The sequence below is a fragment of the Petaurus breviceps genome, unplaced genomic scaffold, assembly GCF_028583685.1.
Source record: "Petaurus breviceps papuanus isolate PSGF00001 unplaced genomic scaffold, PetGlider_PUasm1.0 176, whole genome shotgun sequence".
In the NCBI taxonomy this organism is placed as follows: domain Eukaryota; kingdom Metazoa; phylum Chordata; class Mammalia; order Diprotodontia; family Petauridae; genus Petaurus; species Petaurus breviceps.
Genome location: NW_027185771.1, coordinates 4,988,240 through 5,013,609, shown reverse-complemented (window position 1 = coordinate 5,013,609; position 25,370 = coordinate 4,988,240). Strand labels below are relative to the sequence as shown.

Genomic DNA, 25,370 nt, shown 5'->3' with positions numbered 1-25,370 from the left:
GGGGGGGGGCAATTGGAGTTAAGTGACTTGCCCAAGGTGACATGGCTAGGCTTTATTTTTGTGTGTGATGAGTGTCTGAGATCACATTTGAACTCAGGTCCTCCTGACTCCAGGGCCAGTGCTCTATTGAAGTGATAAATGAAGCCATGGGAGTAAATGAGAACACCAAAAGAGAGGGAACATAGAAGAAAAAAACGACAGGAATGGAAGTTTCCTCAAACAATACAGCAGATAAAGATATCTATGCATATACAGTATAGTTAGAATAACAATCAAAAGACAAAAAAGATTCATGCCATTTCATGGAGAAGAAAGAAAGAACACTTCAAATAGTAAAGAGAATGAAGAGGAATGAATACATTGATATGGCCTCTGGATTATGGTAACCTCAAAAAGAGCAGAATATGATATAAGTCTATATGTTATGCTTACATAGAACTGTAACTCATTGCAGAAGTCAGAATTTGGTTTGGTTTGCTCATTTTAAACAACATATTCTACATTTGATTCTATAATATTAGAAAAATATTTATTTAGAGTAAACTTTGTCTAAATAGAACATAGATGTTTAAACTTATTATATTGTATACCTATAAGGAGCTATGCACAATTAATCTTTTAGCATAAGGTAGTAAAAGTCAGTAGATAATCATTTAAACACATTCAAAGCCCATCACGAAGCAGAAATCCAAAACATATGCTCATGATTATAAATCAATTTCAGTCAAGATGGGAAACAAAATTTTCCAAATACAGGATATTATTAAAATCTAGTTCTATGGGTTCACTATACAAGCAAAGAGCCTGCTAAAATTTCATAGTGTAATAACAATGTACACTTCTAGTCAAAAATCAAGATTTGATTTTGATTATGTATGTCTAGAAAAGAAGAGACCTCAGACCACATGTGCTTTAATTTTATTCTTTAAAAAATTCTGCCCACTCAATGTCATTTAGTTAGCTTTACCAAGATGTCTATCTTTTCATGTTGGGCTCCAAAACCTGCTCCCCAAAATAGTGCCAAGCAGATAGATGCCAGATGAATTCTACCTCCTTCTTCTTCATCGAGCTGATTCATTACCCTTGGAAAGCTTTCTACCTCATCATGTAAACAGAGCATTGCCCTATTTAACAGTGTACAGAGAATGTTATTTTTACACAATAAATACTAACAACTCATTTCGTTTTAAAACCAGGAGTGAAAAAAATCTATTGAATTTAAGTAGGTATTTTAAGAGAAGTCTGGAGGGAAAACAGGACTTTTTAACGACAAAAATGGTATAATCTGAGTATTCCATTTCACTTAGTTCCAATTACTGTGTATTAGAATATTGGCCATAAAGCTCTTTTTACATCAGTTTGAACTTTACTTAATCATGAGACAATTAGATTTATTTGGGGTGGGAATTAACTGAGCTCCCAAACAAGATATTTCTATCTATGGTTATCTACAGTACAGGAAGTAAAAAAGCCAAATATATTATTCAACATTACATAATCCTTAATACTTTACTAGAGTAACAAGAGAAAAAAATTTTACATTTTGGCAAGTAGCCAAGTACATTGCTACTGGACTTTTATAGCCCACAAACAAGCAAAACTCAGTCATTCTCTTTCTGAAATGGCAGCTGTTTTCAGAGGCATTATTTTTTTTTCTTAAATTTAAAGGAAACTGTGCAAAAAAAGAAAAATTGTCAGCTAGGAGCCCATCACTTTAAAGTTTAAAGTAACACTGACTTTCCCCATCAGAATCCTTCCATGGACAGATTAGAAAACCAAGTCACTTTACAAAAGAGCTTCCTAAGTAAACTGTAGCAGAGAAAGAAATTAACATCTTTTCCTCAGACCAACCCCACATTCATCAGTTTGTTAAGACTTGACACAATCCAAATGAACCTTCCAACTACAGTGAGCCTTCAGAAGACTTCAGGGAAGGGCAGACATCATTAACACTTCCCTTTTATACAATGTCTTTATTGCTGTTGTTTGAGTCAGTAGTACAAACGCAATTTTATCAAGAATGTTAGTACTCAGCATTGTCTACATTAATTAATCTCCATAAATCCTAGAATTAGCTTATAAGCTCTTAAGGGTTGCTTGCTTGACCATGAAACGTCAAAATGATACCAAAAAGTGGGGTTGTACAATTTTACATTATAGGATATATATTCAACATATTTCTAAACATAATACCTTTCTAAATACATGCAGATATACAGTGAAGGACATTGCCACAATCAATATCATTTTAAGGCACCATTAATATTTGTACTTTCTCCCCAGCCAACCTATGGGACAAGAGGAAAGATATCACCATCTTAACACATTAAAAAAAAAACCAACTAAAGTTCTAACAGTGCAGGGGAAAGAGTACTGATTGTGAAATCCTAGTGACTGGGTTCAAATCCTCCATCTGCCATTTACTACCTGTGTAATTTTAAGCAACTCACTTAAACTCTATGGGCTACACTTTTTTAACTAAATCAACTTTGAGGTCCTCTCCAGCTCTAAATCTTCAATCCTAAATTAAATCCCACATATATAGTAATCCTATTCATATTACTGCCCCAATCTCTATGTACTGCTCCTGTGTCCCTCTTACACTCCATAGCCACATATGAAATAGCCACATACCCCCTAGACATCTGTATTTCTAAATGTTGCTTCTTTACTGTCTCTGGCAATAAGTTACTTCCCTGTGAGATTCTCTCTCACTCATATCTATAATCTATGAGAAAAAGAAGCAGTGTAATATGTGGATGAAATGACTGCAGTGGAGTGCAGAAGGCCCAGGGGCAAGCCCCACTTCAGGAAGGTCCTAGCGGTATGACCAGGGGCAGGTCACTTCTTCCTCCCCCACTCCCAGCTTCACATTCACAATGGAGATAATATTTCCTAGCGTTGAATAAGTACTGAAATGACATAACAAAGTAAACATAAAGCACAGTAAGGCTTGGGAAAGGTTAACAGTGGTTTACCTGCACTTCCTTCGAAAGCACTTTCTTTCTCCTACATCTGAGTCCTCAATGCCTGAAATACTCTATCCCCTCACCTCCATCTCACCTTCTGTAGGAAGGCTTTCCTGACCCCACTAACTAGCTAATGCTGCCCCCTCCCTCACCCTCTCTTCATCTAGTTATTTACATGGTGACTTTGACATTAGAATGTGAACTCTTTCAGGGAAGGAAAGACTATGCACATCCTTTCTTTATATCCTTAGTGCTCAACACAGTGCCAGACATAGCAATTTTTAACATTCATTTTTTAAAATTCTGAGTTCCAAACCCTTTCCCTTCTTCTCCCTATAGCTACCTCCCTAAGATGGTAAGCAACCTGACACAGATTATATATGTGCAAAACACATTTCCATATTAGCCTCGTAGTAAGAGAAGCCACAACACCCCCCCACCCCACCCCCACACACAGAAAAACAGTATGTTTCAATCTGCATTCAGACTCCATCATTTCTTTGTCTAGATACAGACAGCATTTTTTCATGCTAAGTCCTTTGGAATTTTCTTGTATCATTCATTGTATTGCTGAAAATAGCAAAGTCATTCACAGCTGATCATCACATAATCCTGCTATTATGTGCAGTGTTCTCTTGGTTCTGTTCACTTCACTTTGCATCAATTCATGTGTGTCTTTCCAGATTTTTCTGAAATCATCCTGTTCATTTCTTATAGCACAGTAATATTGCATTACAATCAAATGCCACAACTATTTTTGCCATTCCCCAGTTGATGGACATTCCTTCAATTTCCAATTCTTTGAATGCACACTTTGAGAGCCCTTTGGACATAGTTCCAAATTGCTCTCCAGAATGGTTGATCAGTTCACAATTCCACCAACAATACATCAGTGTCCCAATTTTCTCATATCCCTCCAATGTTTATCATTTTCCTTTTCTGTCATATTAACCAACCTGATAGGTATGAAGTGGTACCTTAAAGTTGTTTTAATTTGCCTTTCTCTAATCAATACTGATTTAGAGCATAACAGTGCAGGGGAAAGTGTTTCATTCAACTATAGATAGCTCTGATCTCTTTGTATGAAAACTATATGTTCATGTTCTTTGACCATTTATCAATTGGGGAATCACCTTTATTCTTATAAATCTGATTCAGTTCTCTATATATTTGAGAAATGAGGTCTTTCTCACAATTGGTTTTGTTTGTGCAAGAACTTTTTCAATTTAATATAATCAACATTATCCATTCTTCTCAATGCTCTCTCTGTGTGTCATAAATTCTTCCCTTCCCTAATAGGTAAACTATTCCTAGCTCTCCTGATCTGCTTATGGTATTCCCTTTATGTCTAAATTTAAACAAGAACCACTTAACAAGATGAAAAGATGTAGAGGTTACAATTTAATGGGGAGGCCAGAGGAGACAGCCATAAAAAACAAATAGAAAATTCAAGTTATACACATGATAAATAGGAAATTAACAGGAAGGCACTAGAGAGTGATTGTCCACACTCACCTGAAGACCTCTAAGCAGGAGGGACTCACCACTAACCCTGGAGGTAGCACAATCTACTTTCGGACATCTCTAATTTTAGTGCTTCCTGACAACAACTCTAAATTTAGCCTCTGTGCTACCCCACCCACAATTCCTTCTGCCCTCCAGGGCCAAAGAGACTAAGTTTAGTGTGTCTGTCCTGCAAAGCACCCTCTGTATAAAGCTTATCAAGTTCCTCCCTAAATCTTCATTTCTCCAAGCTAAAAAAAAAAAAGCACCATTCTTTTTAAGTGATCCTTCTGAACCCCAGACTTAGGTCTTTAACCATGCAGCCTGCCTAACTCTGGATGCAGCAGGTTCCTTTCTGGGCTTCTTAAACTTACAGCTCATGACTTCACAGGCCAACCGACCAAGGCAGAATTCAGTGAGATTATCACCTTCTGGATTCCTGGAAGTTCTCTCTGCACCTCTTAAGGAAGCCCCAAGACAACCATTAGACTTTTTGGTTGCCTCTTCACACTGCCTCCTACTGAAGGGAGCTGCACTAAAAGAGCCAGATGTTCTTCAAAACAACTGCTCTCTCTGCATGGTTAGAAACTGCATGATATTTGTACAGCTGCCTTTTTTTTTACCCAAGTGAAAGACTTTACATTTGTCCCTAATGAACTTCACCCTACTACATTTAACTTCAATTCCTTTTTTAGCCTCTCAAGAGCCTATTGGATTATAAATCTTCCACAGTGTTAGTCCAACTTTGCATATTCTGCATGTTTGGTGAGTATGCCATTTATGTTTTAACCAAGACACTTCAGTGATAAAAATGTTAAACAGCAAAGTAGAAACTGAGCTTTGTAAGGCAATTATATAGAGACCTCTAGCCACTCAAACATTTATCCATGAACAACTTGCTGTTCAGTTGTTTCAGTCCTGTCTGACGCTTCATGACCTCCTTTGGGATTTTCTTGGCAAAAATACTGGAGTGCTCTGCCATTTCCTTCTCTTGTTCATTTTGCACAGAAGTAAACTGAGACAGGGGTTAAATGACTTGTTCAGAGTCACACTGCTAGTGTCTGAAGTCATATCTGAACTCGGTAAGATGAGTCTTCCTGACTCTAGGCCTAGCGCTCTATCCATTGTGCCACCTAGTCACCCTCATTAACAACTACTCTTTGAAATCTCTTACTGAGTCCACCTGATTTCATTATTTATATATTATTTTGAAATCATATTAGATTATAAGTTCCCTGAGGGCAGGGACTATCTTTTGCTTCTTTTTGTATTACCAGAGCTCTGTCAATAGTCAATAAAGATTTATTCACTGCTTTATAATGTGCAAATCACTAGGGACATAAATATGAAGAAAGAAAGACGATAGCTTATAGTCTAATGGAAAAAGACAACACACAAAAAGAAAGCCCAGGAAAAGTGGGGGTGGGGAGATCGGGTCCCTAATGGGCAGGGACATGGTGGAGAAGCCACAAATGAAAAATGAGAAGTCTGAACTAAACTCCTTCCTTAGATGGAGATTTTGGAGTCCATGCCTTCACTCTCCAATTAGAGGAAGAGAGAGTAGTGAAGAGGTGGAGTTCCAAGATTGACAAAATCTTTGCAAGATGCTATCTTCCCAATTGTAAGCTTCCTAGGGCATGGCAGTGAGGTCCAAAAACAGGGCAGTCAATGCCTGGCTTAATAAATGTTTCTTGATTAACTGACTATCCAATTATATCTCTCCAACTTCTCTGCAATGAGTGTGTGAAATTATTTATGAAAAGTCATGCTAAAATCTAACTTAACTATATCCACAATATTCCTCTACTTTACTAGTTTAATAACATTGTCAGATGAGAAAATGAAGTTAGTCTGATATAACTTGCTCTTCTCAAGCCACCGTAATTCCTTGTAATCCCTTTCCCCACTTTTAGATATATGCCAGCTCTTTCTTAAATTAGAATGTTTTGAGAAGGTTGGAATTCTTACATCAACCTGAGTTCATGAATTATCTTAGTGCACCCTAGGCTTCTTCTGGTTATGCTTTCACCTGGAAAACAGGAATTATAACAATATCGTGCAATGTTTAACCATGGATAAACAACTTACAACTAATACTTATCAATGGATTGGAAATATTTGTGTAGAATTTGAATATAAGAACAGCCACATTAAGTACAGCATAAACTGAGTTGTGAATTAATTTGATATTTTAACCAAACTCTTTTTATCATGTTACAGAAAGAAATGCAGAATGGCTCCATTGATGTGATTATTAAATAGGCTATCTTGTGTCTTAGCTTGTGACAATAGCTGAGGAAATTTATTTTGATGTACCTAAAATATCTGAGTAACTGAGAACCTCTTACTACAGGACATGGAGATTCAAACGGAATTAATTTCAGTAGATTCAAGATGATTTGTTGTTCAAATTTGAGTGAAATCCCTATTGTTGGTCTTGAAAAGAGAGGGTCTGAAGATGACAGGCAAGCTCCCCACGTTCACTTTGCTAGTATACAGGATTACATCCATAGTGTCACATCACTAACCTTCAATAAAATCCACATTCTCAAGTTTCTATTGGTCTCCTCTTCCTGTTTTCTCTGGCTTCCTTGAGTACAATGGTATCTTTCTAGATTACAGTTCTTCCTTCACCTTCCTGGAAAGAGGAAAGGAAGGTGGAGCTTTTTGTGAGTAACAAGTTCTATGAATTATAGTGTGTGTGTGTGTGTGTGTGTGTGTGTGTGTGTGTGTGAATGAGAGACAGAAACAGACAGAAACAGAGAGATGAACTTCTAAAAGACCTACTTTTAAAAAATTAAGATCCTGGTATAAACAGGCACAAAAAAAAGAAAAAAACCTTCAAAATATCACACTAATTGCATCTGAGAAAGCCCATGCAAAAAAATTAATCATTGTTACAATTTCCTCCCCCAAATTTCACCATAAGTGCAAAATGAGTGTCTGTCTGTCTCTCTCTCAAATTGGGCAGGACCTGTCATAAAGAGAATAAAATCAACATAATAGTTTAAAGTTCATAAATAACTATCATGATTATAGATTCTTGGCATTATACATAGTGAGCATTACAGAGACTAAACCTGATACACAGTTAGTTCTAAGCGCTAGTGAGATATCCACATTCATCAAAGACAACCAGAATCTGACTTGGCCACAGCCTCTCACATGATGGCATGTTGCCCAAAGCAAGAAACTCTGAAGAAACTCTAAGGATGGTTGTAATACCTTTATATAGAAGGAAGCTAAATTTCAGTTCATTACAATGTTCAGTGGAAGGTTGCACCTCATAGTAAGAGTGATAATATATTTAACTCAAAAAAAAATTGCTACCTGATAGGTGAAATTTAATTCACAGTATATTTACCAAATAAAAGCTCTAACCTACCTGCACACACAATCATTTTATCATTTGATGTTATAAAAACTGAACTAATAGAATAACTATTCACAATCACCAATATTATTACTTATCCCTTCATAAACAATTATAATTACTATATTCATATTCTCTTCCCCCCTGCCCCCAGTATCAGAGTTACCTAATAATCTAGCTAGAGAACAGCAGCACAGCTAAGAAAAAGCAGATCTAAAATAATGAAGGATATAGGGGGTGGGGGACAACACCTAAAATGGAATCAAGAAAGTTCTACCCATTCAAAATATCACATATTGAAACTTTCACAAACCAAAAAACCTATTTGTGCAAAAAAATGAAAGTAACAGAAGGCAAACGAAACTGATCTGTTAGCACGTTCCACCCCATTCCCAAGCACTGCTACCCTTATTATAATGATTATGATTACTGCTACTGCTGCTGCTACTACTACTACTATTTATTTCTTTCTCATCCTTTTGATGGGATAAAAAATAATGCCACAAATAATATTACTTCACATTCGATATTCTATAGACTCTGATATGTGTTAAGCAATCACATCACAGCTTATAAAATTGATACAGATTGTGACGGCCAGTTGCCTAAACTTTGGAAGCTTTGTTCTTCATAAGTGAGAGAATATGAATAGTTGAGATACCACTATTTATTGTTCTTGAGTTTTTATGAATCAATATTATGATCTGATATTATGATCTGTTCCGTCTATGATAACAGTCTGGGAGTCAGTACAATTTATTGTTTTAGCCTTCTAAGATACACACATCATCTGTGGGAGTCACCTATTAGTTCCCAAAAGATAAGGCATAATTTTGGCCTAAAGATTTATGGCTAGGAGGGTAGAACCAAAATGGCAGAGTAAAAGCAGGGACTTGTTTGAGCTCCCCCACAAACCCCTCCAAATACCTGTAAGAAATGACTCTAAACAAATTCTAAAGCTGCAAAACCCACAAAATGACAAAGTGAAACTATCTCCAGCCCAAGACAGCCTGGAAGGCCAACAGGAAGGATATACTGCACAGGGTTGAGAGCCAAGCAAAGTCCAGGGTGGGTTGCCCCAAGCACGCAATGAGGCTGGAAGAGGCCTCAGGGGACTTAATCACTGGCAGCTGTGGTGATTTCCAGACTTCTCAACCCGCAAAGGCCAAGAACAGTGTAGAAGGCCAGTGGAGGAACTCTGAGGGACCTAAGTGAAAGAATAACCCACCATTCAGCCCCAGTCACAGAGCGGCAGAGATGGCAGCAGTAGCAGCTGCTTCCAGAGCTTTGGGCCCACAGTCGGTGTGAGATCCAGTGGCTGATACAAATCCCCAGAAGCCTAGGACAGTACACCAACCCCTACTCCCACCGGAAGCAGAGTCCTGTCTTGACAGAGTTAGCAAGTCAAATATTTGACTGGGAAGATCAGTAAACAGCATTAAAAAAAAAAAAAAAAAGAAATTCAGACTATAGAATGTGACTTTGGTGACAATGAAGATCAAAACACACAACCAGAGAAGACAACAAAGTCAAAGCTCCTAAATCCAAAGCCTCCAAGAAAAATATGAATTGATTGCAGGCCACAAAAAGGCTAAAAAATCAAGAGAAGTAAAGGAAAAACTGGGAAGAGAAGTAAGAGTGATGCAAAGAAAATCATGAAAACGAGTCAACAGCTTGCTAAAGGAGGCCCAAAAAAATACTGAAGAAAATAACACCTTAAAAAAATACACTTAACTCAAATGGCAAAAAAAAATAGGTCCAAAAAGCCAATGAGCAGAAAAATGCCTTAAAGAGCAGAATTGGCTAAAATGGAAAAGGAGGTTCAAAATCTCACTGAAGAAAATAATTCCTTCATAATTAGAATGGAACAAATGGAAACTAATGACTTTATGAGAAATCAAGATATTATAAAACAGAACCAAAAGAATTAAAAAATAGAAGACAATGTGAAATATTTCATTGGAAAATCCACTGACCTGAAAAATAGATCCAGGAGAGATAATTTAAAAATTATTGGATACCTAAAATCCATGATCAAAAAAAAGAACCTAGGCATCATCTTTCAAGAAATCATTAAGAAAAACTGCCCTGATATTCTAAAACCAGTGAGTAAAATAGAAATTGTAAGAATCTACCTCTCAAAAGAGATCCCAAAAGGAAAACTCCTAGGAATATTGTAGCCAAATTCTAGAGTTTCCAGGTCAAGGAAGGAGAAAATATTACAAGCCGCCAGAAAGAAACAATTGGAGTATTATGGAGATACAATCAGGATAATGAAAGACCGATAGCCCTATGAGATGGAGTGTGCTGAATATCATTTCTCTGACTATAGCAATGATTTCTGCTAGGTCTTTCCTTAAGGCCACATTCAACCTAAATAGTTAGTCTACAAGTACATCCTCTCATGATTTCAAAATATTTGTCACTTCAATGGCAACAAAATACCCCCTTACTCTGGAAGGTCATTAATCATATGAAAGACTGGACAAAAGTCTGCATGGAGCAGGCAAGTGGACTGGATCAATCCTACTGAAATGGGTCAATAGAGTCATGTAGCAGCAAGCACCCCAGCATCCCCAGGGTGGCTGTCGATACAGGTTCTTAGATCTGCTTTTCTAAAGAAAAGCAACTCGGTGCAGCCAGGTGGCACAGTGAGTAAGAGCGCCAACCCTGGAGTCGGAAGGACCCGGGATCGGTTCCGGCCTCAGATACTTAAAACCCACACCAAAAAACTGGCCATGTAACCTTGGGAAAGTTACTTAACCCAAATTGCTTTAAAAATTTAAAAAAGAAAAGAAAAGCAACTCAAAATGGGTTAATAATCTTGCTTTAATCAAACATATGTCATTTACCTAGTTCAGGGGGGGAAAGGTTAGCACCCCATACTTCAGAAAACACAAACAACAAATACAGAGAAACATCAGCAGACAGGCTTCCAGCTGTCTGACCTCTACATCCATACCTAGTCAGTTACCAGAGAGGGAAGCACCAACATCTGGGTTTTCAAAGCTAGAGGGCTCCAGGGCTGCCCAGAGTCTCATCTGGTCAAGTCATACAACTCTCCTCAATGTAAGCCCCAAAGCAAAACCTAACATCAGGGTATATATAGCCTTCTCCTGGGTCAGAGAATGTCACAACCCTCTTGACCCACTGCCCAATCACAAAGTATCGAGGTGTGAGAAATCCTGAAAAACAAGCCTCCCTCCACAGGCTCCAGGTGACCACATTCGGCCTATTAGGGGACAGAGTATATTTTCAAATAAAGGAAGGTTCACTTAAGCCTATCAAAGGGCCTAGGGGCAAGAAGATCTTAGATTCCCATTCCCATAACACATCACTAAACATAAAGAATAAAATTTATGTACAAAATGTATACATATGCATTGTTGTCATTGTTAAGTCATTCAGACTCTTGGTGATTCCATGGACCACAGAATATTAGGACCTTCTGGTCCATGGGATTTTCCTGGCAAAGATATTAGAGTGGCTTACCATTTCTTTCTTTAGTGAATCACCTTTTGTAAGAACTCTCTACTATGACCTGTCTGTCATAGGTAATCCTTCACAACATAGTTCATAGTTTCATTAAACTACACAAAGCCCATGTATGTGTGTATATATGTATGTACATGTGTATGTACACACATACGTATATGTATATATACAAAACACACACAGTGTGTGTGTGTGTGTGTGTGTGTGTGTAGTGTCCCAAATAGTTTGATGCAGTTTTACTATAAATATTTATAACTTTAAGTCTTCTGAAGCTTTACACACTAAAACTGCACTAACACTTTTGGGATAACCTGTATGTGTTTATCTGTTAACCAGGAGGTTTTAGGCATTTATGCATATAATGCAAGCTTTTACATTAAGGGATCAGAGGGCTTGGAATATGATATTCTGGAGCTCAGAGGAGCTAGGATTAAAACCAAGAATCACCTACCAAGTAAAACTCAGTATAATACTTCAGGTGAAAATATGGTCATTCAATGAAATAGAAGACTTTCCAGCATTCTTACTTAAAAAAAAAAAAAAAAAAACAGAGCTAAATAGAAAATCTGACTTTCAAATACAAGACTCAAGAGGAACATGAAAAGGTAAACAGGAAAGAAAAATCATAAGGGAGTTATTAAAGTTGAACTGTTTACATTCCTACATGGAAATATTTGTAACTCATGAGACCTTTCTCAGTATTAGGGTAGTTGGAGAAAATAGGTAGATAGACAGACAGACAACCCAGGATCAGCTGAGTATCAAGAGATGATATCTAAAGAATAAAATTAAGGGGTGAGAGAGTAATTTATTGGTAGGAGATGGGGTAAATTATCTCAGATAAAAAAGGCAAGAAAAAGATTTCACAATGGAAGGGAAGAGAGGGGAAGTAAGAGGAAATGAATGCCAAATTCCTATGACAGCAAGGTTCACTCATTCCTTCTTACCTATGTTGAATTGCTTCAATGATTCCTTATTGCTTCGAGGATAATATTTAAACACACACACGTTTGTATGACTGTCATTCAGGGTGAAAACAGCCTGGGGAGATCACTCCTCATCCCTTTTCACACATCAGTCTCCATCCAAGTATCCACTACTCTTATTCAACAATGAAAAGAATGCAGGTAAGGCCAAGTATTCATTCTGAGTGAATGACCCACAAAAAAGCAGACTTGATTCCTGCAGAATCAACTGACATGGATTTACTGAACACCTACTATGTGCTTGCCATGAGTGCAACTACAAAGAATTGAAGAATACTTATTTTCAAGGGGCTCACAGAACACAAAATTATTAAGTATATAAATCATTCATTCCAGACTTCTGATTCTGCTCTAGGGCAAGCCCTGAGTTGATAGCAAAGAAGGAAATAAAAATGATCGTGGAGTACTTACTTCGCAAAACAGATGCTGATCATCAATCAAAGTATTAAGCTCTTACTATATGTACTGGGGGCAGAGGGTGTTGCTGCACTTGGCAGCCAAATACAAAGAATGAAACAATCCCTTGAGGGATTTGTCTTTGTCTACCAAGGGTTTTAGCACAGTGCCTGGCACAAGGTAAATATTTAATAAATGTCTATTGACTTATAATATTCTGAATGTTAAAACAAAAAGCTGTAAAACTTTGCATTCGTATGAATAGATGATAAAATACTACAGCCTAAAGAGTACAACTATCTTAAGGTTGCATGTCAGACACTAATCATCGTCAATATGATACACAGGATACTGCAATAGAATACTATAGCCCCTAATGGTCTTCATGGCTTTATGAAGAAGCTATATGGTTCAAAATCACTTCACCTAGAATTATGATTTTCAGTCACAATATAAAATTTCATCTGAACATCAGAAAAAACTCAATGGTTTAATGTGAAAGATTTTCCTTTCAGGTCTCATCCTAGCTATACCTCAGTTCACTTGGATAATCATCTCAACAGCAGATAATCTTTTTCTTTCCCAATGTAAACTGGCAATAAGGTACAAGGGAGGGTAGGACACCCAACACACCGCCAAATACATACCCACACAGCCAACATGGGTACTAATATAAATCTTCCTACTGGCAATAAAAACATGACTGTCCTTGCGTCATGGGCAAGTTTGTCATCCCCCTCATTTACTGAAAAGTGTGTTCTGTGCAAAGGATTTGTTGTCAACCACCTTAACAAATTTGAATGTGCTGTGAAGTGAATGTGCTGGTGAAGCAACTCCTCTTTCAATGCCCCACAAAAAATATTTTTAAACCCCCACCAAGGTAGTGAGCAGCTGATATAATACCAGGAATGGGTAGGAACAATATTTTAGTTGTATACAACTTGAAGAAGTACCACTATTTGACCATGGTTAAAGTTCTAAAGGTTAAGGTACATGATGAAGACTGAATGAACTTACTATTTCTTAGAAATAAAAGGAAAGGGATTTTATGAAAATCTATCAGTTTAAACAGTGAAACAAGGAAATAACAACACTACAAGGACTGGATTTTAAGAATAACTCTAAGAATCAATGTGTTAATTGACAGAGCATTTTTTTATAAATGATAAGGCAAGGAAAACAGAAAAATCATTTTTTTTTATTTTAAAATAAAATTGTAATACATTTATGTTAATTGACATTCCTGGACCTTCCACAGTTAATAACATTCTTTAGGAAACATATAAAAATGAAAAGATCATCTATTTCTTAAAAGAGCATCACTGACAATTATTGGTAACCACATATTTTTCTTGAATATTTAAAGAAATATTCAGAGATTATAAAACAGCAAACCTTCATTTTTATCTCCGTACCATGATATTAACAGATTGCTGGTCTTGGGGGAGGATGAAAATCTACTTCTGACGCTGACTATTAAATTAAAAAATCACCCAGCATCTCTCAGTTTCCTCAACTATAAATGATAATCAAGTGAAAATAAAGTGCTTCATAAATGGAAGTAATAAACAAAAATATCAATAGCTATTATTATTATATATTATTGTAATTATTTTATTATTATAAACCAGCTTAAAAATTATCATGAAAATATTTTTTCTTTCTTCACCTCAAAGCAAGTCTCAACATCACAGAATTTCTCTAAATATTAATAGAAAATGTTCAAACTACCACTACAAAAACACCTTCCTTAATACTACATAATTTTTGTGTGTTTTTGGAGGGGTAAAATGTTTGCTATGATTACTCTGACCTTTTAGTCATCTCCAAATCTGAGTCAGCTCCAAATGAGAAAGCAGTATCTGTGATACGAAATGTTCATGGTTATCAAAGTTCTACGAGGCCTATGTGACTCTTATTATATCAACTCTCTATTAGCTGTGCTTAACTTTTATCTGCCATCAACACACGAATGTAGCAAAGTGTGGTGAAGTCTATAAATACTTTTCTCAGAAAAACATTTTTAAATAAAAATAATAAAATTTAATAATTTTCATAATACATAAAAAATACATAAGATTAGAAAAGAAAACAATTATATTTTGGTTGGCAATCCATTAAAAAAAAAAAAAACACCAAATTCCCAGACCTTACATTAAGAACCACTAATCTATATAGCTGTTAGACACATAACTAGCAGGTTGTGTCACATTTGCCCCTGTGGAATTATATAATTATTTGAAGAAAGCACAAGATCAAACTGTTACAGTGAAAATGAAGGGAAGGGAGAAAGTGGTAAGTACATGATACTTGGGCATGGATACCACTGATATGGGAATGATTTCCTCTTGTGGTACCATCTGCCACACGACCTGCACTAGAAATTAAGATGCCAGAAAATATTTCTTTTTTGTCCTGTGTAAAAGGTTGTCTCAATCAATAGCTGTATTTACAATCTGGATCATCAAAACCACCACTGTTCTGTCCCAACCAAGTCACCAAACAGCACACTAGTCAATAATATGTGCATGAATGAAATGGCATTCATTAAGTGTCTAATATGGTTTAAGTACTGTGTACTGACAGACACTGAAAAAGTCGGGGTGGCGCCTAGTTACTGTCCTCAAGGTGAGGACTTATTTATAATGGGAGATGGTGCATTCATCTCACACACACACACACACACACACACACTGAACTGGATGTCCAGTAGGTATCTTAAACATAATCTATCTAAAATAGAGCTCATTATCTGTCCCCTGCACCTGGAATGCTTCTCTCCCCCGCCCCCTTGTACTGAGCTCCTGATCATCCTTTAAATTCAAACTACAATTCCACTTCCTGCAGGCGGCCTTTCCCAGCCCCTCAATTCCAGTATCTCCCCTCTGCTAATTATTTCCTATGTGGCCTGTATGTATGTGCATGTGTTTTTGAACGTTGCCCCCTCCCATTAGAGTATAAGCTCCCTGAGGGCAGGAGTTGTATTTTGCTGTTTTTTGTATCACCAGTCTTAGAATAGAGCCTCAAACATAGGAGGTGCTTAATAAATGTTTATTGGTTGAATATTTTTCCCAATCTCTCCTAATCAATTTGGACAATCTCCTTGCTCCTCACCTCCATTACCCTAGAGACACTAGAGCACACCACAATTTCTACATAGGGAATAGCTTACCTAAATGATTCATATGCAAGAAATAATGAAGAGGAAATGAAGGCCCGGAAGTTGAAGAAATATTTGAGATAAAACACAATTCCACCAAAAGTTTTAGTTGTGGCTACTGACAAGACCTTAACTGGATGCATTTTACTCTGCAAATTTAAACTCACGAAGAACCACTATATGGTTGAATCTTTCCTTTGTAAGAGTGTCTATTGTATGAAAGATGAACTACCCAGGATAGCAAATTTGATAGTTTCAGTAATAATAAATAATAATACTAATGATTACCCTACTGACTTAAAGGACGTACTCATTCTCTAACAGTTGGCCCATCACTAGGAGGCAGCTGAACAGGAGCTGTTTTTGTTGTGTAGAAATCTTTGGTTCTTAAATGTTGCAGGAAACTTGGAATGGTTAGATGTCAACATCTAATTGGATTTAACTCGCCAAGAAGTATTTCACAGCAGGTAGAATGTTCTCATTTGCTCTTTGGTAACAGACAAGGCAATTCTAAGGGACTTCTGGTGAGATGAACGATAGAATTGGGGTAGAGTGACATCTGAACAAATGAACTTTTAAAAAAAGAATTCATTTCCTAGTGACAAATAAGCATAGTCAGCTAGCTAGGTGGCACAGTGGATAGCGGGAGACTGCACAGAAGTCAAGAAGAATTATCTCGAGTTCAAATCTGACTTCAGACATTTACTAGCTGTGTGACAATGGGCAAGTGACAACCCCATTTGTCTCTGTTTCTTCATCTGTAAAATGAACTGTAGAAGGAAATAGCAAACCAAAGAAACCGAAAGTCAAGAAAACCTCACATAGGTGCACAGGAGCTAGACACAACCAACCGAAACAACAGCAACAAAAATCCTACTCAGGCAAAACATATCCATCCATCTGGCCTGTCAAAAATGGTTTTTATTCTGCTCCTCCGTCATCCTTCAGTCAAGAGATAGTTAGCACACTTCAACAACAACCTTTTAGAGTTATGGCAGATCTATGCTCTACACTACTGCGAAAAACTTATCCTTTCTGTTAAAAGTGAAAGAAGAGGTTATCACAGCACCTGGGAATCCTATCACTTAGAACTGGGGGGGGGCGGCGCTAGACAATTCTAATGGTGACTAACCAAATAATCCCAAATTATCTTTAGGTCACAATTCATCAAGAAGACTAAAAATAATCCATCAAATTATAGGTTTCTGAACAATGTAGCAAAGCATTCACAACAGAAATAATTAATACTGCAAAAAGACACTGTTCTACATCAAATTCTTACTCACTTGAGATCCCAGTTTATTATCCCCACTGCATATATGCCAGTACTTCAGAAATGTAATTTTGTGAGCCATGTTTGCACTAAACCTCAATTAGATTAAGTTCTTCTAAGAGAAAGTATCCTGAACACAATGACAGGTGCTTAATATTGTTTGAATTATTCATACATACCAGGGGTCAAAGTAACATGATCTTTAACCCTCAAAATACATGGACCCTAGAGTCTGTCAGACAAGGGGGATAAAATGTGGAAATCATTCCCAAAATGGTAGAGTGGACAGACTAATCGATGAGGGATCAGAAGACCTACTATTTATTAGGTATCTGACACTGAATTTGCAACCTAAGCCTCCATATCAGAAACTACGGATGCACAAAAGTATTTGGCTAAAACACACACTTGGTAATATGGGAGTCTCTGGATTCATAGTAAAGTATCTTCAATTTCATCTTCTCCCCTGCTCCCCTTTTGCACATGAAACAACCAAAGCCTAGAAATAATGAATTACTTAACAGAGGTCACATAAGGGCTAAGAGGCAGAAGCAAAAATCAATTGCAGAACCAGAATTCATTACACCATAAAACAATGCCCTATATTTAGTGCCTTGTATTTATTCAACATTTACTCAAGAGATATTTCTGAATGCATGCCCATGCTATCTCCCCAACCAAATACAAGGTCCTGCAGAGCAGGGATTGTTTCTCTCTATGTACTTGGATCACCAGTGCCCAGCACTAACACCAACAATACTTGACGGTATTTATGGCATTTTAAGATAAACAAAGCATTTTCCATTCATTTTACTGAAGCCAAGAGAATAAGTGTGGACCAAGGGGGTTACAGGGTTACTGAGGGGATGAAGCAGAATTTGCACAAAGGACTTCCAGACTTCTAAATTCAGCACCTTCTCCATCTACAGCCCAGCCCGAGTCTCAAGGGACCCTGGTCAGGTGATCACTGGAGACAGGGCAAAATCACAGGGCCCAGTGAAGCAGACAAAAGCAGTAGATTGGAGGAGTAGATTGGAGTAAGATTGGAGTAGATTGGAGCCAGGGGAGGGAGAGCTAGAAAAAGAAAAAAGAATGGAAAACAAACTACACAGAATGAAAATGGGAGGCAGACAGATGATAGAGACAGAGAAACAAAGGCTAATATAAATAGGGTGATAGACAGACATGCCCAAATAGTTTTGAAGCAAACACACTCTTATCTTAAAGATAATGTCCATGCTATATGGCTTCCCATATACTACAGGTACAGATGTATATCAAGGAGAAGCTCTTTGTGTCTTTCTTATCTCTGGTATTTTCAGGAGCTAGAAGATGAGACTTTTACAGATTCCCACTCTAGGGTGAGACACTGTCCCTTCTTCTCCTCTTTCCTACAGACTGACCAGGCTGCAAAAATACAGAATTTGGATTGAAAAATAAAGAGCCCAGAAGCCCTGGAGAAAATATAAGAACAAGGAAATAAAATGATGTTTTGTTAAGGAATGTTTTCCCCTTTAAAATAGGAAAAAGGCAGCATATTTCAATGTTAAATTTTAAGTTTTTATTGATCTCTTGTCTCCCATCATTTTTTTTTTAATTCTAGATTTTTTGATTTAGGAACAGAAAATCAAAAAATCAAAAGGTTGAAGAAATGCAAGAAGTCAAATCAGGATAAAGAACAAAATGATGAATTCAACGCCCATTAAACATTGTCTAAGAAAGCTTTAGGAGAGTTTTGGAAAGCAGATACATTGGAGATGAGAAAGGGTTGCAGAAGGAGGAGGTGAAAAGCTCTGGGTGTTCAATATGAGCCCAATAAATATGACAATAAAAATGCCAGGTGGATCAATTGAGAAACAAAAGGCATGTACGTGGCTAATAGAATGAATGACCAAAAAATCGGAGGAAGGGGGGCGGGGTGGCTTGTCTGGCAAACTACAAAGTAGTGATGGGGCTTACTCTTATTCATGGTTATAAGTTCAAATGCTTCACAATGGTGGGTAAATTTCTAGCCAAGAATTTTGCCAGTTTTCCCTAGGATACAAGTTGGACCCCACTTTTCTTAAGAGAAGGCATCAAATATCTGACCAAAATATGAGAACACCAATGATCCTCCCAAATATAGGCCATATTCATGTTTACAGTATATCCTTAATGTAAATTATTCAGAGCTCATATCACACAAACACATGCCTCCCAAGTAATGGTTAGGTTTGATGGTGTTTTGACTCTTCTGCCCATATAGGACATATGTATCCATGTGGATCTGTCTAGATGTACCAGGATCCATTTTCAAATATTTTTTATTATTATTACCCTCCCTAAAAAGCTATCATTTAAATAATTTTTAAGAGGGAGAGAAAAAAGGCAGTTCAGCAAAACATATTAAAGAAGTATTATAGTGTAAACAGGTCCCTCACACACAGTTCCCCCCATCTGCAAAGAAGTAAATTTTCTATTCTCTTCTTCAAGATCAAATTGATCATTATCATGACAGTATTGTTTTCCGGAGCAGCAGTGGCGTAGTACATGAGACTACTTTAAACCCGACCTCAGCAAGGCACCCCAGACCCCGTCTCAGCTCCTGTAAAACAAGGGTAGTAAGAGCACTTAGCTCCTAGGAGCTGCAGTGAGGGCCAAACGAGAACACGCATGTACAGTACCCAAGTCCTGAATAAAATCTAACTAGTATTATCATATTTACATTACTATAGTCGTTCAGTGGTCATTTCTTTTCTACTGAAGTTGACAGCTTCAAATGGCAGTTTGACCCAAATAATAATAAACAAATATTCTCCAGAGAAGACAGGCAAGAAAATTTGCTGGGCTCTTTCAAAAGTAAGGCCCTGCAGTCAATACATACAAACTGTGAATAGGGAGGCTGGTGCACTCTCCACATACAGTTCTCCTCAAGGGTGTTTTGGACATGCCAGGTGATTTTATCAGAAGGAATACCATAAATAGATTAGCTGCTTTGAGACCTCACTATGAAGAGTCATTAAAGACTACTGGTTTTCATGCATGTAAAATGGGCTAGATTGACATACTTTCACTATTCATCTCGAGGCTAAACAAAATTAAGGAATAATTTAAATCCTGTGACACAATCTGCTCCTTATCAGATGAGCCCACAGATATCCAACGCAAAGCCAATATGTGTTCTCTCTGTTGATACTGCAGGGAAAGGAGATGTCTGAAGAACCCCAATCCAAGTGCAGCTGAGAACACCCCACATAAGGGCATGACAATCAGAAGAAGAAAAAGTGGGGGCAGAGGGGAGAGTGCAAGCAATAGTCTTCTTTGTAATCAGCTCTCGACACAACTTGAAGGTTTTACCCTTCCTCTACCTTCTTTGCTATTCAAACCTAGGCCTGTTTTAACAAGAACTGGAATAAAAATATCGAGTTTTTTTTTTTATGTTGGGAGGGCAGCAGGGTTGAGAACACATTTGTCTATGTAGCCCCCCATTTCCAAAGAACAAAAACAAAATAGTAAGATAAGCTACATTTCTATAGTACTTTGTTAGCTAAATACTGTACAAACATGATCTTCATTTGATCTTGAAAATAATGCTGGGAGTAGGAGCTATAATAATCTCTATCTTACAGATGAGGAAACTGAAGCCAAGGGAAGTTCATTAATTAAGTGTCTAAGGCTAGAAGTGAACCTAGACCAGCACTCTACCTACTACACTTCCTCCATCTTCCAACAGACACAGCGAGGCTGCTCAAGTTAGAATTTCACTCTTTCCTTCTTCCATGCTCTTTTTCTTGATTTTACTATTTACCGAACACTGTACAATTAATTGCTCTTGCGAAATAACTCATGATACATTGTAATAGAGTCAACTACCTCTAAAGTCCAAGCTGCTAAACTAATATAAAAAACTATCTGGAGAGAATCAGATCTCCCCACCCCACACCCCAAAAAAACAAATTATCAGTCACTCATTATATTGAAGTAGGGTGTGTTTTTAAGGTGCCATATGGTTCAAAATAAGAACAGTGGCTCATGTAACATCACTTCATTCTCCAATGGTCCCAGAAGGTATTTATCAGAGACCCAGAATTCAAGATAGGTAGATCTTGCTGTGCTTTTTGCTTTGTGCAAACAAAAAGCATGAGGTACATCAAACAGAATAATATCATGATCATTTTTATATACGTAAGGATTTCAAGGTTCCACTAAGAAAGAAACTAAACACAGGTTAGGGGAATAAACTCTGACCTCTGATCAGAACTGGGAACATATCAGCAAAGGCAATGACTTCTCCCAGAACACAAATTTCTGATAGATATAATATGACAAATGTCTGAAGCCCATTTCAACAGGGAAAAGAGAGTAAGTGAAGAAGGTGCTGCAGAAAATAAATCAGTAGCTGGGTGCAATGAGGAGAGAACAGCTGGAGGCTGGGGACCTCGGTGCTAGTCATGAACACAGCATTAGCTACAAAAACCTGAGCGAACCACTCCCTCTCACCAGGGTTTATTTTACTTACCTAGAAAATGAGGGGAATGAATTGATTAGGCAAGGAAATCTAAGTTTCTTCCCTGGTCTATGAGATTAAAGAAAAATTCCAACTCTCTTCAAAATGACCTCCTCTTAACCCTTTCAACTCAGTCAGGGTCATAAAGAGGCATGATTAGAATAAGCTTCCAATGAGATTCAACTCAGCCACCTAGTTGTGACCCTATCCTTTGCCAAACAAATAGGACCCCACCCCAACCAGTGCAACAAAAGGTGAAAAGATCAATCAAGTCAAGAGAGATGAGAGAGAAGCTTCTGGAAGAAAACCTTACAACAAGCAATAACTGAAAACCTCTAGCATGAATGTTCTGAGTCAATTATATAGAGTCACATGATCTATAAGAACATGACATTGCTTTGAGAATGTTGCATAGCAACAAGGCAGTAAAAATTTTGATTCTTTGCATTAGAAATCTCAAACTTGTCATAAAGACACCTTAAACTCAGCATGTCCAGAAATTAATTCTTTATCTTCTGTCTATGCCTTCCTCCCCTCTTGCTCCTTTCCCCAAAATTCTGAATGAAACACCATCCTCCTGATGACCCAGGATACCAACCTAAGACATCATCTCTAACTCATTACTTTCATCCTAACCTGGGGATACAAAAAGTGACCCCCCCCCCAAAAAAAAACTCATCCCTGACCTCATAGACCTTGCAATTTAATGGAGGAGAAAGCATGTAAACAAATATATACAAAGCTATATACACAAGATAAATAGGAAATAATTAACAGAAGTCAGGCGCTGGAATTAAGAGGGGTTGGGGAAGGCTTCCTATAGAAGGTGGGATTGTAACTGGCACTTAAAGGAGGCCAGGGAAGTCAGTCAGAGCAGAGGAGGGAGAGCAGTCAAGCCCATCATCATCGGTCCCCCACTCTCCCCACCTTAGGAGGGAAGCCAGCAACACGTGGGAAGAGACATGAACAAGTCGGGGAGTAAAGACTGTAAAGGTAGAAAGGGGTAAGTTATGAAGGATTTTGAACACCAAATGAAGCTTTCTGTATTTAATTCTAGAGGTGATGGGAAACCCAGTAGAGTTTATTGTGTAAAAAGGTAACATGACAACTCGAACTTTAGGAAAAATCACTTTAGGGGCTAAATAGAAGATGGATTGGAGTGGAAGAGACTTGAGGCAGACAGAACCACCAGGAGCTATTTCAACAGTCGTGAAGCAAGGTAATGACAGTCTGCACAAGAGGTGTAAAGTGTTGTGAAAGAAGAATCAGAACTAAAGGGGAAAACCATAAGAAAGAAAAAACAAACCCACCAAAAAGTGAAAATAGTGTGCTTCTATCTGCACTCAGGCTCCATAGTTCTTTCTCTAGATGTGGATAACATTTCCCATCACAAGTCCCTTTTAACAGTCTTGGATCTGTACGTTGCTGAGAAGAGCTAAGTCATCGCACAATGTTGTTGCTACTGTGTACAATGTTCTTCTGTTTCTGCTCACTTCACTCAGCATCAGTTCTTGTAGTTTTTCCAGGTTTTTCTGAAGTTTACCTGCTCATCACTTCTTATAGCACAACAGTATTTCATTACAGTCATATACCACAACTTGTTCAGTCATTCCCTAACTGATGGGCATCCCCTCGATTTCAAATTCTTTGCCACAACAAAAAGAACTGTTACATATTTTTGCACATATAAGGCCTCTTCCCTCTTTTATGATTTATTTGGGATACAGACCTAGAAGTGCTATTGCTAGATCAAAAGGTATGTAAGCATAGTTTCACTGACCTTTGGGTATAGCTCCAAATTGCTCTCCAGAATGGTTAGATCAGTTCACAAATCCATCAATAGTGCAGTGTCCCAATTTTCCCAAATCATCTCCAGCATTTATTATTTTCCTTTTCTGTCATATTAGCCAAGCTGATAGATGTGAGATGTTACCTCAATCGTTGTTTTAATTTTGATTTCTCTAATCAATAGTGACTTAGAGCATTTTTTTTTCATATGATGACAGATAGATTTGATCTCTTGTCTGAAAACTCCCTGTTCATATCCTTTGACCATTTCTCAACTGGGGAATGACCTGTATTCTTATAAATTTGACTCACTTCTCAAATATTTGAGAAATTAGGCCTTTATCAGACACACTGAATGTAAAAATAGGTTCCCAAGCTTCTGCTTTCCTTCTAATCTTGGTTGTGTTGGTGCAAAATTTTTTTTTTACTTTAATGTAAATCAAAATTATCCATTTTGCATTTCATAATATTCTCTATCTCTTGTTTGGTCATAAATTTGCTCCCTTCTCCATAGATCTGATATGTAAACTATTTCTTGCTCTCCTAATTTGCTGATGGTATCATCATTATGTTTAAATCCTGTACCCCATTTTTACCTTATCTTGGTATGGAGTATGAGATGTTGGTCTATACCTAGTTTCTGCCATACTATTTTCCAGTTTTCCCGCAGTTTTTGTCATATAGTAAATACTTATGCAAGAAGTGGGAGTCTTTGGGTTTATCAAACAGTAGATTACTATAGTCATTGACTATTGTGTCTTGTGTACCTAACCTCTTCCATTGATCCACCACTATTTCCTGGCCAATACCAAATGCAATGATTGTCACATTATAAAACAGTTCTAGATCCACTTACTTTGGATTTTGTTCATTAATTCCTTGGAAAATATTTAACAGATACCACAAACCTACCCCAGCCCAAAGAAGCTGAATAACCAGTTGGAAATGTTATAGAGGAGATTGTTTGCTCAAGTAGCAACTGATCTCTCAAGTTCTTTCTAACCTTGAAGTATGTTTGTTTTTGGGGGAGTAGGGGCATCACCATGCACCAAGGAGGGACAGTAGCACGAGAGAGCAAAAAAGAAGCAAGCATATAAACATAGTAAAATCACTTATATAAAAGGGTTTGTCCAAATGAGAAAAATAGTAAATATCATGTCGTATAGAAAATACAGTTTTGTTAATGACAACAGTTCTAAGAATGACCTCTATTAACATACTTACAGATATTAGAGAATAAGGCCTTAGTCTCATATATTCTTTTTATGGTTTATTGAATGTAACAACTTAAAGACAAGACTAGAATAATTTTCCATTTCTTTATCTTTGTTTTTTCCCTTTCCCACCTATTACCAAATCTTAACAATTATATATACTACCTACAGCCATCATTTATTTTTCATTTGATTGATAACACCCTAGACAAAGGTCTCGTTAACTCCATACCTATATTGGTGCTACAGTCTACTAAGGATCTTGTTTCCTTAGGTATCTCACCATTATAACACATCCTAAACCATGTTGATATATAATCAATCAACATTTATTAAATGCCCACTATAATGCCAGGCACTATGCTAAATGCTGGGGATGCAAAAGACAATTCTTCCTTCAGTTATCACAGGAGAGATATCAAACCTTCCATTTGACTTTGAAGATCACCAATATGCCCCCCCCCCCCAAACACTGAAATGAGTTCATTTCACCAAATACATTTCTGACTATTGTACAGAATCCAATGTTCACAGCAAACAAACTATCTCTTGGTATTTTGACTAGCTGTGCCCCATGCCAGGAAATCTATTCTTCCCTAGCTTTCTTCAACACCTTCTACAAGAAGTCTTTTTTTCATCCTCCTTAGACTTAGAGTGCCTTCCTTTTGAGACCACCTCCTACACACACACACACACACACACACACACACACACACACACACACACA

General features: G+C 37.4%; 1 protein-coding gene across 4 annotated transcripts in view; it reads right to left on the bottom strand.

Moving 5' to 3' along the window:
- ANKRD11 (ankyrin repeat domain containing 11) overlaps nt 1-25,370 on the bottom strand; it is a 276,644-nt gene that overhangs the window by 121,765 nt on the left and 129,509 nt on the right. For 2 of the 4 annotated variants that reach the window (XM_069085540.1, XM_069085538.1), the window contains exon 2: nt 7,001-7,110. The exons of the other annotated variants lie outside the window; for them this stretch is intronic. The gene's annotated coding sequence lies outside the window, so the exon portion shown is untranslated. The remainder of the gene's footprint in view (nt 1-7,000; nt 7,111-25,370) is intronic. 4 annotated transcript variants of the gene reach the window in all.